Source organism: Epinephelus lanceolatus, chromosome 11 (assembly GCF_041903045.1).
Source record: "Epinephelus lanceolatus isolate andai-2023 chromosome 11, ASM4190304v1, whole genome shotgun sequence".
Lineage (NCBI taxonomy): Eukaryota > Metazoa > Chordata > Actinopteri > Perciformes > Serranidae > Epinephelus > Epinephelus lanceolatus.
In genome coordinates this window covers 45,109,233-45,123,224 of record NC_135744.1, presented here as the reverse complement: position 1 = coordinate 45,123,224, position 13,992 = coordinate 45,109,233, and positions in this window count along the sequence as shown.

Sequence of the window (13,992 nt, the reverse complement as noted above, 5' to 3'; positions counted from 1 at the left end):
CTGCTCCAGACCAGGCTAAGTTCCAGGATTTATTTAATCTCATCCCTTATCTCAGTCAGCAGCTACCACAAATGGAAACTAATATTTATTCCACTTCACACTACACATTCTTATCACATTCAACGAGACCCACTGTCATTATTTAAACATTTGTGATCATTAATTGCAGTCATTTTAGATAAATGATTTTAGTAGAAAATTTAGTTAGACTATCTCTCTCATATATATATATATATATATATATATATATATATATACACTGTAAATAAATGATTAAAAAAATACACACCATACAGTAACATGATGACATGATGTTCCTTTATTGAATAGGATAAATCAAAGCAAGTAATCCATCAGTTCCTTTCAAAAGTGACGTCACACAGTGCTCTACAAGATAGAAAGCACTGAATCAAAGCATATTATTCATCACAAGAATAAATACACATTCTCAAAGGTCTGTATATAAAACACCCTGCATGTCTGCACACTGGAATAAATGCAGGACAAATCCATACTTAACAAATGAACAAATGTCAGGCCTGTATACGCACAGTACACAGCACAATAAGCCAAATTAATATAAAATAACACAAATTCCTCTGCTATTGCAGGCCATATTCAACTTAAATGTGCAGAATGCATTTTAACTGAAATAATTCAAAACGTATTGGTCCCTGATCAGCCGACCACTGTCGTCATCCGGGAAGATGGCCGGATTGTCCCGGTCCACATCTGATGGCACTCTGGGGGCCCTCTCCTTCCTCAGGCAGGCCACATTGTGGAGGACAGCACAGGCCACAGTAATATCGCATGCTCTGTCTCAGATGGTGCAGACACTGGAAGCGTGCCTTCAGGAGGCCAAAGGTCATCTCAATCCGAGCCCTTGTCCTGGCATTGGCATCGTTATATGCCCGCTGTGCTTCCTGAGGGTCTGCGTAGGGTGTGAGGCAAAAAGGCTCGCAGGCATAGCCTCTGTCCCCCAGCAGCACACCAGAGAATTCACCTGTGAATACAAAATGTCATCATCACAGCCTTATCAATAGAGGGACATTCTTGACATAGCCTTGATTTTAAAAGTGGTTATTAATTGAGGTCATGTGGCTCACCTTGTGACAGGCGCCAATAGACTGCAGAGGACCGAAAGATTCGTGAGTCATGGACTGAGCCAGGCCACTTTGCCACAACATTGCTGATCAGGTAGTCAGCATTGCAGACCATCTGAAATTATAAGATGTAGACTATTAAACCATTCAATGCACATCACGAGCAATGTACAATGTTCATTAATGTCATAAAGTCATGTTCACCTGAACATTAATGCTGTGAAAGGATTTCCTGTTCACAAAATCTCCCTTATGGGCACCTGAGGGGGATTTTATTCTGATATGGGTGCAGTCAAGTGCACCAATGACATTGGGGAAACCTGCAACACAAAGCAATAAGTATCCTACTATGACTTAACACTTGTCCTGTAATTTGTACTTACAGTACTCTTACCTGCAATCCTATAAAAATCCTCTTTGATGTCACTGAGTCTTCTGTGTCCAGGGAAGGAGATGAAGACACCTGATAGTGATTTGAGGGCTAGACAGACACTACGCACCACACGGCAAATTGTGGCCTTGGCCAGGTTTTCAGCATCCCCCACTGAGTACAGGAAGCCCCCACTTGCAAAGAAGCGCAAGGCCACACACACCATTTGCTCAACACTCAGCGCATGGCTCCGTGCTGTGTGGTGTTGGATCCTGGGACCCAGCAGTCTGCACAGATATCGGATGCCATCTGCAGAAAACCTATATCTTTCGTGTAGGTGGTCATCAGGGAAGGCCAATGGGTTCGCCCTGTCCCTGAAGACCCTCTCCCGCCTGAAGGCTCTCCTGAGCACAAGAGCTTCTCCATCCACAACCTCTTGCAGGAATGGACACGCCATTGTTTGAGCAGGAAGGAACACACCATTTTGGGCCTTCATATAGGCTATTGGATCGCTAGATTTAATGAGGAACACCTTTGCACTCTCACAAGCTACAAATGGTTATCTAATTATCAGGATACCTATTGCCTTAAAGAATAGATAATTGATTAAAATGCTCCCTGTTTGACCTTCACACTGCTCAACTTCTGCCATAAAGTGTTTTGATATCTGGGAAATAGCATTTCAGGTACATTATGTGCATTTCTTTTTGTCTTAATACAGCCAGTCTTTGGTGTGTGACTTCTAACCAATCAAAGCACTTGGGGCTACCATAGAGATGACACTAGGCATTATGTCAGACTGTGGAATACAATCTGCAATCCCACCTAACTGTGCACAAATTAAACAAGCAAACACCACAGAAGGTCTTTTGATCTTTTATTTAAGATTCTTCTTCTTGAAGCTGGGTGAGGAAAGGAGAATAATAATTAATAGATTGTCTGTGTTACAGTCAGCATACAGTGTACACTGAAGGTGAAACTCACCTCCCGCTCAAGTTTTTTTATTTCAAGGTTCAGTTTCCTCAGTTTCCTCCTTTTAATTTCGGACTCCACGGAGAGGTCTGCCATCTGTCTTCTTTTGTATTCAATGTCCATATCGGCCAGTTGTATTTGCCGTTTCAGATGTGTGGCATACAGCTGTCTGATAGCTTGTGAGTTCTGTAAACACATAATAATCAGCACAGCAGGAATTTTGCATGATGGGAATGTACTTCCATAAATACTCACTATGTTGCAAGGCTGGCTTTCATCCTGTAGAGCATCTGGGTCCTGTTACAGAAATGACATTTTGTGTGGGCTCCAGATGATGATGACTTCTCACCATTGTAGACTGAATGAGTACTTTCATTTGACATGATACCTCAAACCTTCTTGAATCAAGAGACACAGTCTCCTCATCGACTTCATCTGCTGCTCCTGCTGCTCCACTGGTGCCTTCACCCTATCACATTTAAAAGGGATTCATATTAAAGCAAGCAGATGAGACATGCCAGGCTACACAGTATGACTTTGATGGAGGACTCACTGGATCATCATCCTCTGGTATTGGTGACGCCACTGTTGGAGGCTCCAACAGTGAGATGGTGTTTCCAGATACTGCAAGGTAAAACAGAGTCAGATAGTCCAAATGGATTCAATATGAATGGTTGGTTATGTCCCATGTAAAGATGGAAGAATGTACCTTTAATGAAGAGGGAGGCATCTTCCTGGGAGGGATTTATATTTGAGTCTGTCCCCCCAGGGATCCCCTCTAACACAGGCCTGCCTCTGTTAAGTTCCAGGGCTCTGTCCTCTGCAGGGGTGAGGTCAGCTGGTGGTCACCCACCACCCGTGCCTTGCTTGTGGGTTTTTTTTTAACAGCTATAAGTACAGACAATATGTGAGTAGGCACCCTCTGGGTACAATGTACGCACGTGCATAGTATTTGTCAGGTCACTTACCATTCTGCAGGATGTTCTTATATTTGATCTTGACTTGTTGCCAAGTTCGTTTGGGCCCAGTCATGTTTAATCTAAGAATAATAAATTAATTAAGACAAAATAAATAACACACACACACACACATAGATAGTGAATGAAATAACTGAGGAGCAAATATGTAGTTGCATTTACATAATTTCACATCTACAGTCCATTTCACTCGCAGTTTCATAATCAGAGTATAACTACGTTTTTGGGAATGTTAATTAACTATTTGGATTGTAATTGTGATGGATTCAGCAGGGTAGTGAGTGTGTGTTTGTGCAATACATACGCATTCAGGCGGTCTGCAATACTTTGCCATGCTTTCTCTCTTTGTTTGATGGCGGTGGCAGTGTTTCCTTTCTTTTTAATTTGTTCTTTTACCTCTTCGTAGGCCTCCATAATTATGTCCTGCTCCGATGGGGAGAAGTATGCTGCACGTGATGCCATGGTGAATCAGTGAATCTGTGATCAATTACAGGGTCTATTTAAGGAGCCATGTGCTGCAACTTATCCAGGATTAGTTTCACCTGGCTTGATGAATCCGTGTCTACTTATCCTGGCTTGGCGTTTGTGGAACCAATTAAGCCTGAACTCTGTTGTTTTGGATTGGTTGAGCCAGGCTTACTTACTTATCCTGGATGTCTGAATCCTACTTTTGTGAAACGGACCCCAGGTAATGTTAGACCGTAGTGCAGCTTTCGATACGGTTGATCATGTAATACTTCTCAACCGACTAGAAAGCTGTGTTGGGCTTTCTGATACCGTCCTTAGATGGTTTAAGTGGCATATCATGCTATGCAGATGACACACAGGTCTTACTTGCACTGTCACCAAATGATTTAAGTCCTATTGACTCCTTATGTCTTTGCCTTGAAAAAGTAAATACCTGGATGCAGCAGAATTTTTTAAAACTTAATCAGAGCAAGACTAAGATTATTTTATTTTAGGAACAAAGGGGATAGATCACAAATAGGTGCCTACTTAGAATCTAAAGCACTCACACCTAGGACTCAAGTAAAAAACTTGGGTCATCTTGGATGGGGACCTGACTATGACTGATCACATCAAAAGCATTAAAAAATCAGCATTCTGGCATCTCAGAAACAGCTAAGATCAGAGATTTTGTTGAAAAGCTTATTCATGCTTTCATATCCTGTAGGGTAGATTATTGTAATGGCCTCCTAACTGGCCTCCCCGAAAAGTCCATTAGACAGATTCAATTAATTCAACACGCTGCCTCTAGACTATTAACCAAGACTAAAAAGAGACATCACATTACACCCATTCTTAAATCTTTACTCCCAGTTAATTTCAGAATTGATTTCAAGGTTCAACTCCTAATATGTAAGTCACTAAATGGACGTGGCCCCAAATGTTTTTCTGAAATGTTTCCCCAGTATACACCTGGTAGAGCGTAGATCTACTGGGACTGGTCAATTGATAGTCCCCAGGGTTAAAACTAAGTGAGGAGAAATGGCATTTAGCTGTTCTGCCACAATCAGCTTCCAATAGATATTAGATTTGCCCGAAACTCAAAACTGAACTTTTTCATTTTGCATTTATAGATGAATTAATTTACTTTAGATGGGTTATGTTGTTATAAAGTGACTGTGACATAGTTTTAGGTTTAGTGGATGCTGTAACTTTTGAACACATATCACATGACTGATCAGCTGTGAGGGTCATAAGGACAGAGGGATGTCGTATGCTGTAAAGCCCTGTGAGGCAAATTGTGATTTGTGATATTGGGCTTTATAAATAAAATTGATTGACTGATTGATGACTGATATGCTTGTACAGTACAGGCCAAAAGTTTGGACACACCTTCTCATTCAATGCGTTTTCTTTATTTTCATGACTATTTACATTGTAGATTCTCACTGAAGGCATCAAAACTATGAATGAACACATGTGGAGTTATGTACTTAACAAAAAAAGGTGAAATAACTGAAAACATGTTTTATATTCTAGTTTCTTCAAAATAGCCACCCTTTGCTCTGATTACTGCTTTGCACACTCTTGGCATTCTCTCCATGAGCTTCAAGAGGTAGTCACCTGAAATGGTTTCCACTTCACAGGTGTGCCTTATCAGGGTTAATTAGTGGAATTTCTTGCTTTATCAATGGGGTTGGGACCATCAGTTGTGTTGTGCAGAAGTCAGGTTAATACACAGCCGACAGCCCTATTGGACAACTGTTAAAATTCATATTATGGCAAGAACCAATCAGCTAACTAAAGAAAAACCAGTGGCCATCATTACTTTAAGAAATGAAGGTCAGTCAGTCCGGAAAATTGCAAAAACTTTAAATGTGTCCCCAAGTGGAGTCGCAAAAACCATCAAGCGCTACAACGAAACTGGCACACATGAGGACCGACCCAGGAAAGGAAGACCAAGAGTCACCTCTGCTTCTGAGGATAAGTTCATCCGAGTCACCAGCCTCAGAAATGGCAAGTTAACAGCAGCTCAGATCAGAGACCAGATGAATGCCACACAGAGTTCTAGCAGCAGACCCATCTCTAGAACAACTGTTAAGAGGAGACTGCGCCAATCAGGCCTTCATGGTCAAATAGCTGCTAGGAAACCACTGCTAAGGAGAGGCAACAAGCAGAAGAGATTTGTTTGGGCCAAGAAACACAAGGAATGGACATTAGACCAGTGGAAATCTGTGCTTTGGTCTGATGAGTCCAAATTTGAGATCTTTGGTTCCAACCGCCGTGTCTTTGTGAGACGCAGAAAAGGTGAACGGATGGATTCCACATGCCTGGTTCCCACTGTGAAGCATGGAGGAGGAGGTGTGATGGTGTGGGGGTGTTTTGCTGGTGACACTGTTGGGGATTTATTCAAAATTGAAGGCACACTGAACCAGCATGGCTACCACAGCATCCTGCAGCGACATGCCATCCCATCCGGTTTGCGTTTAGTTGGACGATCATTTATTTTTCAACAGGACAATGACCCCAAACACACCTCCAGGCTGTGTAAGGGCTATTTGACCAAGAAGGAGAGTGATGGAGTGCTGCGGCAGATGACCTGGCCTCCACAGTCACCGGACCTGAACCCAATCCAGATGGTTTGGGGTGAGCTGGACCGCAGAGTGAAGGCAAAGGGGCCAACAAGTGCTAAACACCTCTGGGAACTCCTTCAAGACTGTTGGAAAACCATTTCAGGTGACTACCTCTTGAAGCTCATGGAGAGAATGCCAAGAGTGTGCAAAGCAGTAATCAGAGCAAAGGGTGGCTATTTTGAAGAAACTAGAATATAAAACATGTTTTCAGTTATTTCACCTTTTTTTGTTAAGTACATAACTCCACATGTGTTCATTCATAGTTTTGATGCCTTCAGTGAGAATCTACAATGTAAATAGTCATGAAAATAAAGAAAACGCATTGAATGAGAAGGTGTGTCCAAACTTTTGGCCTGTACTGTATGTACTGACAGAGAAACTAAATGCTTTTAAATTAAAGCTCACATGCAAAATTCTGTCTCTGCCATTTTAATAAGTAATGACATACCACTGCTTGCATGTGAGGGGCACTGGCTGGATTCTGGCAGCACTGTATTAACAAATAAGTGGAATTATACATGAGAAATATGTACACAGGTGTAGCAGTTAGTGCCATAACTGACAGTGTCATCGCTGTACCTGGAAAACGAACATCAGGTGGCTTGGCAAATTTTTTCTTAACACTGCTCGTTTCTGGCTCCCCATCTGACTCCAGATACACGGGATTTGGCCTTGAAAATAAAAATTAAACATTTAACATTTCCAGCAATTGAAATAATTTTAAGGATAATTAAATTAAGTGAGCAAGCCTTGAGAGAGACAATGTTCACAGGACAGGAGCCTATTGCTTGTTTCTGTAGAATGAGTTAGCTTGATGTACAAGTACACATAGACATGACACTAGCCTATCACAGGACGAACATCCAATCCAACCCTTGAGCGCTGTTACAGTCAGTAACCATACACACAGGCGCGGTACGGACGCGTTACGAAATTTCGCGTTGTTGTGTTCCAAGTCAGCGCTGCGCGAACAGGTGCGGATGAACATGGACGAGAGTAGCAGCAGCAGCGGCGGCAGCGAGCCAGCAAACTAACGTTTAACAAGCGTCAACATCAACTTTGTTTAGCACTTACACTCTCACCGCAGCCACCAAGCTGGACAATGGACTGCCAGACCTTGTTCTTTAATTCACTGTTCATAAAATCATCCTGTCTATTATCAAAAAGGAGGAGCTGCTGTGAAATTATCAACCTTTCCCCCATACTGTCCTGCCTGACTGGATTTCGGACTCTCCCGATCTGCGTGACTATAAACAAACAATATTATTGGCCCAGCTGTGTTGTTCTGCCGGCGAATTCCGCGGGGGGTCAAAGTCTGGGCGGAAACTTTTTTTCACCACACGAAAGTTCCGCCTCGGTGTGCAAACTTCCATAAGAACCCAAGAAATCAGCTTTTATATTTTTCCAACGAGAATAATCCGCGCGGATATTCCCGTCTTAGTGAGAATGGACTTTTATAAGGTAGCTATGGGGATAATCTGAGGGGCGACGTGATGATGTGAGACGCAGTCAGTGAGGTGTGTATGTTTTTAGCCGTAGCCACAGTGAGCGAGACGTGCCTGTTCTCCACTGCAGAGTTGGACTCTTTGTAAAAGCTTGTTACTAGCCTTCTTGTGCTCAGTGCATCAGCACAGCATCTCAGCCCACCATGCATTGAAACGATGTCAATTCAATGTTGACATTTCAACATTAAAAAAACCAGCATCTATACAATGCTGATTCAACAACATTTTTTCAAACGTTGAAATGCTATCTGTAATTAAACATTGAGTCAACATAGATTTTTCAACCTCAACCAAAATTAACCAATTTGACCAAAATTCAACGTTGAATTAAGTCTTTTGCTATCTGGGGTTAGTTATAAAATGACTGTGACGTAGTTTTAGGTTTATTTTTATTTTTTATCTTTATTTTTAATTTATTGTTTTTACCATCTATTCATTCAGTCTTATTTTCCCCTCAATCTATTATAGCCTGTTATTTTATTCATTATTATTATTATTATTACTGTTAGGCTGTTCTTTTTATTTTTTCATTTTTCTTTTATTTTTAAGCACAGTGAGTGACATTCTATGTATGATAATGTGCTATATAAATAACTTGAACTTATTAATCAACATTTATTTTTTTAGATTGTTATCTTGTCCTGATGTTTGACTCAAGTATAGAGCGTTACTATAATAATAATTGTGTGGTTATGGTATCCTGCAACTTACACAGTAAAAAACACGTAAGGAAAAAATAATTACAAGTTAAAATGATATAATTTTGATGTATTTCACAGAACTTACATTGAACGTTTTTGTAAAATGTCAAGTTGGTGCAATGGAATGTCAGTTGTGTTAAATTTGAAGTATTGCACACAATTGAAAGACATTCAAAACACTTTTAATTGAATTAACATCATAGTGTAGACTGATCACAGGTGTGACATTTCCCATATGGCAGGGAATCTGCAGTCGCGGTCTCTTGTCCCGCTTCTGACATTATACCTTTGGCTAATTTTCACTCTCTGTCCTGATGAACCACACCTCACATTTTCCAATATTTACCCAGTAATTTGCATTAAATGAATCCAAATTATATAATTTACATTCATAATTATTATTTCCTTACACGTTTTTTACTGTGTAAGTATGAGGCTCTTTTCGGGTGTAATCTAAAGTGACAGCGATAATTGTTATGGTGTTTATGGTAGATAGTCTAAACAGCGACCTGCAGCAACTTTACCATATTTAGAAAAGTGAGTTACAAAATCACTAATGCAAGCTGTAATTGTATTTTCTTTGTGTTTTTAAATACTTCAAATGTTTAGATCTCTTAACCTCACACCTAGATACAAAATCCTGCAGGATATGCCAAGAGTGTGTGTGTACCACCAGTCTCTGAGTCTCTTAAAGCAGCAGGAGTAATTGTTTCCTGTGATGACTCTCCAGTGCGCATACCTTTGTTCCATTTTGCTCCCAAACTCAATTGCTGTTTGTAAATGCCTTGCTCATACTAACAACTCAGATTCTGTCTCTCTAGGAAACACAAGAGCCAATGCCGCTGCAAAAAGAGCTGCACTCCAACCCACTATCCTTGATACTTTGTTTGTTTCAACTCCAGTCTCTATTCCCAGCTCCCTTACAGCAATACAGTCCTTTGCCACACCACAAGAAAAGACGTTGTGGAGACGCTGCAGTGCCACACAGGAAGAAGCAGTGTGGCCGGGACACGATAACAAAATCTTGCCAGCCCAAACATTTCTTTCCTCACTTTGCACAATTGACACATGGATTGGACCATGTGTCAAAAGGGGGGATGTTGGATGCCATAACTCAACACTGGTTCACCAAAGGGTTTTCAGTTCATGCGCAGAAGTTTTGTCAATCATGTATGGTTTGTGCAACATATAATGCAGGTAAAACCAAAACAATCACACACGCCGCTCACCCACCACCAGACAGACCATTCCAACATTTGAATACCAACTAAACTGAGCAGCGATAATGGCTCACACTTTGTCAATTCTGCAATAACCCAAATCAGTGATTTTCTTGCCATTGACCTCAAACAACATTGTGCATACCACGCTGCCAGTGGAGGTGCTGTCGAACGAGAAAATGGCACCCTAAATCAAAATTGGCTAAGTGTTGTGAGGAAACGGGACTGCCATGGACAAAAGCTCTGCCTACTGTCCTAATGCATATGAGAATGAGAAAAAGGTCCAGAGTGAACATGAGTCCCTTTGAAATTCTTTTTGGCAGACCTCCATCCCTAGGAGTGGAGCCTGTAACCAGGCCACTCCCCTCCACTGGCCTATGTGAGGATGACATGTTACAATACTGAAAAAACTTATCTTCCACTCTCTCTCAAATCTCTCAGCAGGTGAAATCAGCCCTTCCACCACCAGCTTCCACATCACTCCATGATTTCCAACCTGGCGACTGGGTGGTGATAAAGGACCTAAGAAGGAAACACTGGCACTCCAAACGCTGGCGAGGTCCATTCCAGGTGCTCCTGACAACACATACTGCTGTGAGGATCGCTGAGAGAGCAACGTGGATTCACGCCAGCCACTGCAGGAAGGTCCCTGAGCCAACGGAGGAACTCAGCTGTCGATCCGAGGACGAACAACGCCAGGACGAACAAGCTCATCAGAGGACGGCACGAAAAATAACTGTGAATTCAACAGACACCAACTAGACGTGCAGGACTAACAACGCAAAACCTTTTCCCACCAGACTACACCATGCACCACCTGATCCTGACTCTATCACGCGATACTGATAGAGACCTACACCTACAAACCTGCCAAGACTGTCACTCTGACAGAAGGACAAAGAGCAACATTCACCAGCACTTTTTATCCCGAAATTTGAAATTCACACATATTATGAACGTTAACAATGCCGATCAAAATTCAGCCTCATTTCACATTCCTGATCCCCATCATTAGCCCAGCTCAGACTGACTCTGGTGATAACGTTTTGTAAATAATGTTTTGTTTTTTATTTCTCTTTTTTGTCTCTTTTTCTCTCCCCCCCCTTTCCTTCTTTTTTTTTTACGTACATATTTTTTGTTTATCACCATTGTTACATTATCATTATTATTATTTTCTTTTTTTTCTTTCATTCCTTCCTTTTGTTAATCCTCTCTTTTCTTCTAAACAACTGCCATGATGATACATTTTAAAATCCATGTGAATTAATGTGTCAGATAATTAAAGGGCCAGTGTGTAATATTTGGCATGGTTTATTGTCAATCTGAATCTGAATCTGAATATTCTACCCATTAATATGTTTATACAAGTGTATGATCACTATAAAATAAAATTCGTTTGGTTTTCGTAGCCTCATAGTTATGCTTTTATCTATATAGATATATATCGAGGGCCTTGCTTTAGAGAGGTCGCCATCTTGCGCCGCCATGTATGTACGGCAGACCGAGCGGACAATCCAGCCAGCCAGAGAATGCGTTTCACGTGTATAAATGAACCAGCGAAGACAGCAGAAGGAAGGAAGAAGGAGGAGGAAACAGCAGAGTGTTAGTAGTTCGTTGATAGAGAGTAGTGAAAAGTTTTTTTAGTTATAAAGTTTGCGAATGGACCACACTTACCACGCAACAGGAGAGAATGAATCCGAACCGTCATCTGCGAGGAAAAGAAGACACAACTTCACTCCTTGTGATGCACTCTCTGCAGCGCTTTTCCTCCTGATGATATATCTCCCCAACGATGGTAGCAGAAGCACTGAATCCCATTCTGTGCATTCAGCCTCTCTTCTCACCCGCTCAGCATCAAACACATGGAGTTCCTCATCTGTGTGCTCCGGCTCAAACAGGTATGGCTCTGGGTCTGTGTCCGCTTCAAGAAACTCTTCAAAATCGCGTTCAAAGTCGTCCATTGCAGCTACTATAGTCCGGAGATATTGCTAGGCTAAATAAACAGCTGAGCTCTGTTTACCGGCTACGCTGTTAGTCAGTGTGCGGGCTGGAGATTGGTGGAGCAGAGAGGGGAGGGGGTCCCCACTTAGCATGGTAAACGAGTATGTGTGTAAAGTTATGAAGTGTGTCTGTTACGCCAGAAGAGTCAGAGTTTGGGACGGAGTCTTTTACCCCCTGGAGTGTTACCGGAGTTTCTGGAGTGCTCAAATAAACTGGCCTTTTTCCCGAACGCTCCTCTGGTCTCCTGCTCGTGAGGGATTCATTACAATATGATAACATGGTTTAGATTTCTAAATAAACATTCACCTCGTCGCTAGATAGACCTACTCCTGAAAAACTCGTGCGCAAGGCTTTTCGTCCCTACGAGGCCACCGTCATTTACCCGACGGGAGGGGTGAGCGAGTGAGCCCTGCTATCTAGAATTTGACCACTGATGTCACTGTTTCCAATGGTTTTCAACCCATTTTACACACTGGCCCTTTAAGAGGGGGGGGTGGGGGGGTGGGGGTGTTACCTGGCGTATGCACGATACGCCAGGTGTGAAACACACCCTGAGGGGTCGGAGCCAATACTTGCGGCAGACGAAAGAGTGTGAAAACAATGGGTTGGGGTGCCGCTCCCTGCCGCAGACAGAAGGGTGTAAAACACACTGTAAGAGGCGGTCCTCAGGTATAAATGTTTAAGCTTCCCCATGCACGGGGTCTTTCTCCATTCTGACCGCTCGTGTGCTGATTGACCTTTTCTTTGCACAGAAAATAAAAAAACCTTGTCGGCTGGCAGAAGTCTGTATTTCATTACTCACCAGCAGCAGAGAATTTCCGCATTTCATTAATTATTGAAACACAATGTGATTCATTCATAGAGATATGTAATCCATCAGTGAAGTCTGAATAACATTCATTAGGGGAAATTCAATTTTTCAATTCTGAGGGGAAATTCAATTTTTTCACTCTTTTGTCAATAACACACAGGTCACACACACACACATGCACAAAGTGGAGAGATGTCAGAGTGAGGGGGCTGCCCTTTGGTCAGGCGCCCCGAGTGGTTGGGGGGTTCGGTGCCTTGCTCAGGAGCACCTCGGCAGTGCCCAGGAGGTGAACTGGCACCTCTCCAGCCACCAGTCCACGCTCCATATTTGGTCTCGAACAGGCGACCCTCCGGTTCCCAACCCAAGTCCCTATGGACTGAGCTGCTGCCGCTCCTGAGACTGATTCAACTACTCTTCATTCATATGTCCAGGATCTGATCAACTCTGAGGTATCTCACAGACAAATGATTCATATTATAATGTACCAAGAACAATACATGGGTTTCAGTCATGTGACTTTTTTTTGTTGCGGCCTCCATATTTAGGACTGACTTGTTATGGTCCCTTTTAGGGTGGAGCAAAGTTACAGTGACGCGTTGTGGAACCCATGTATACAGTGGGTGAGATCTGTGGTAAAAATCTTTATGACAGATGTAACAACAATACTTTATGTTCGTTTCTCGTGAGATGGAATGTTTAGATTGACCTGCATTTGCATTAAAAGCACTGCAGCCCCCCCCCCCCCCCCCCGGTGGGTGATAAGAACACCAGAAAGCAGCGCCAGCTGAGCTGCCTCCAAAAAAATCCCCAAGATGAATCACATGACAAGATGCTTCTCTTCCTTAAACATCATGCCTACTGGTATTATTATGAACTACGGTACCTAGTTCCACAGCAAAGACGTGAGGTGTTGTAACATGAAGCCATCATGCTAAATTCGACACAACAATAACCTGCACAATATGCACGCAACATGTTTTTTTTTTTTTTTTTTTTTTTTTTTTCACTTTTTTTGTTGGCTTGTTAAAACCGGTGCTGAAGTAACCCTACCGTTGGTAGAGGTTTCATTAAAGGTTTCGTCTTCCTGCTGCTTTGATTCTAGCCATGTCTTTAGTCCAATAAATAAAGCAAAGTAAGTCTGGTCGATGAAGTTTTAGCTAGGGATGCACTGAAATGAAAACTTGTGGCCGAAGCTGAAGCCAAATATAATTAAACGCGTGGCCGAATACCAAATATCGTTGTTTAGTTTTTC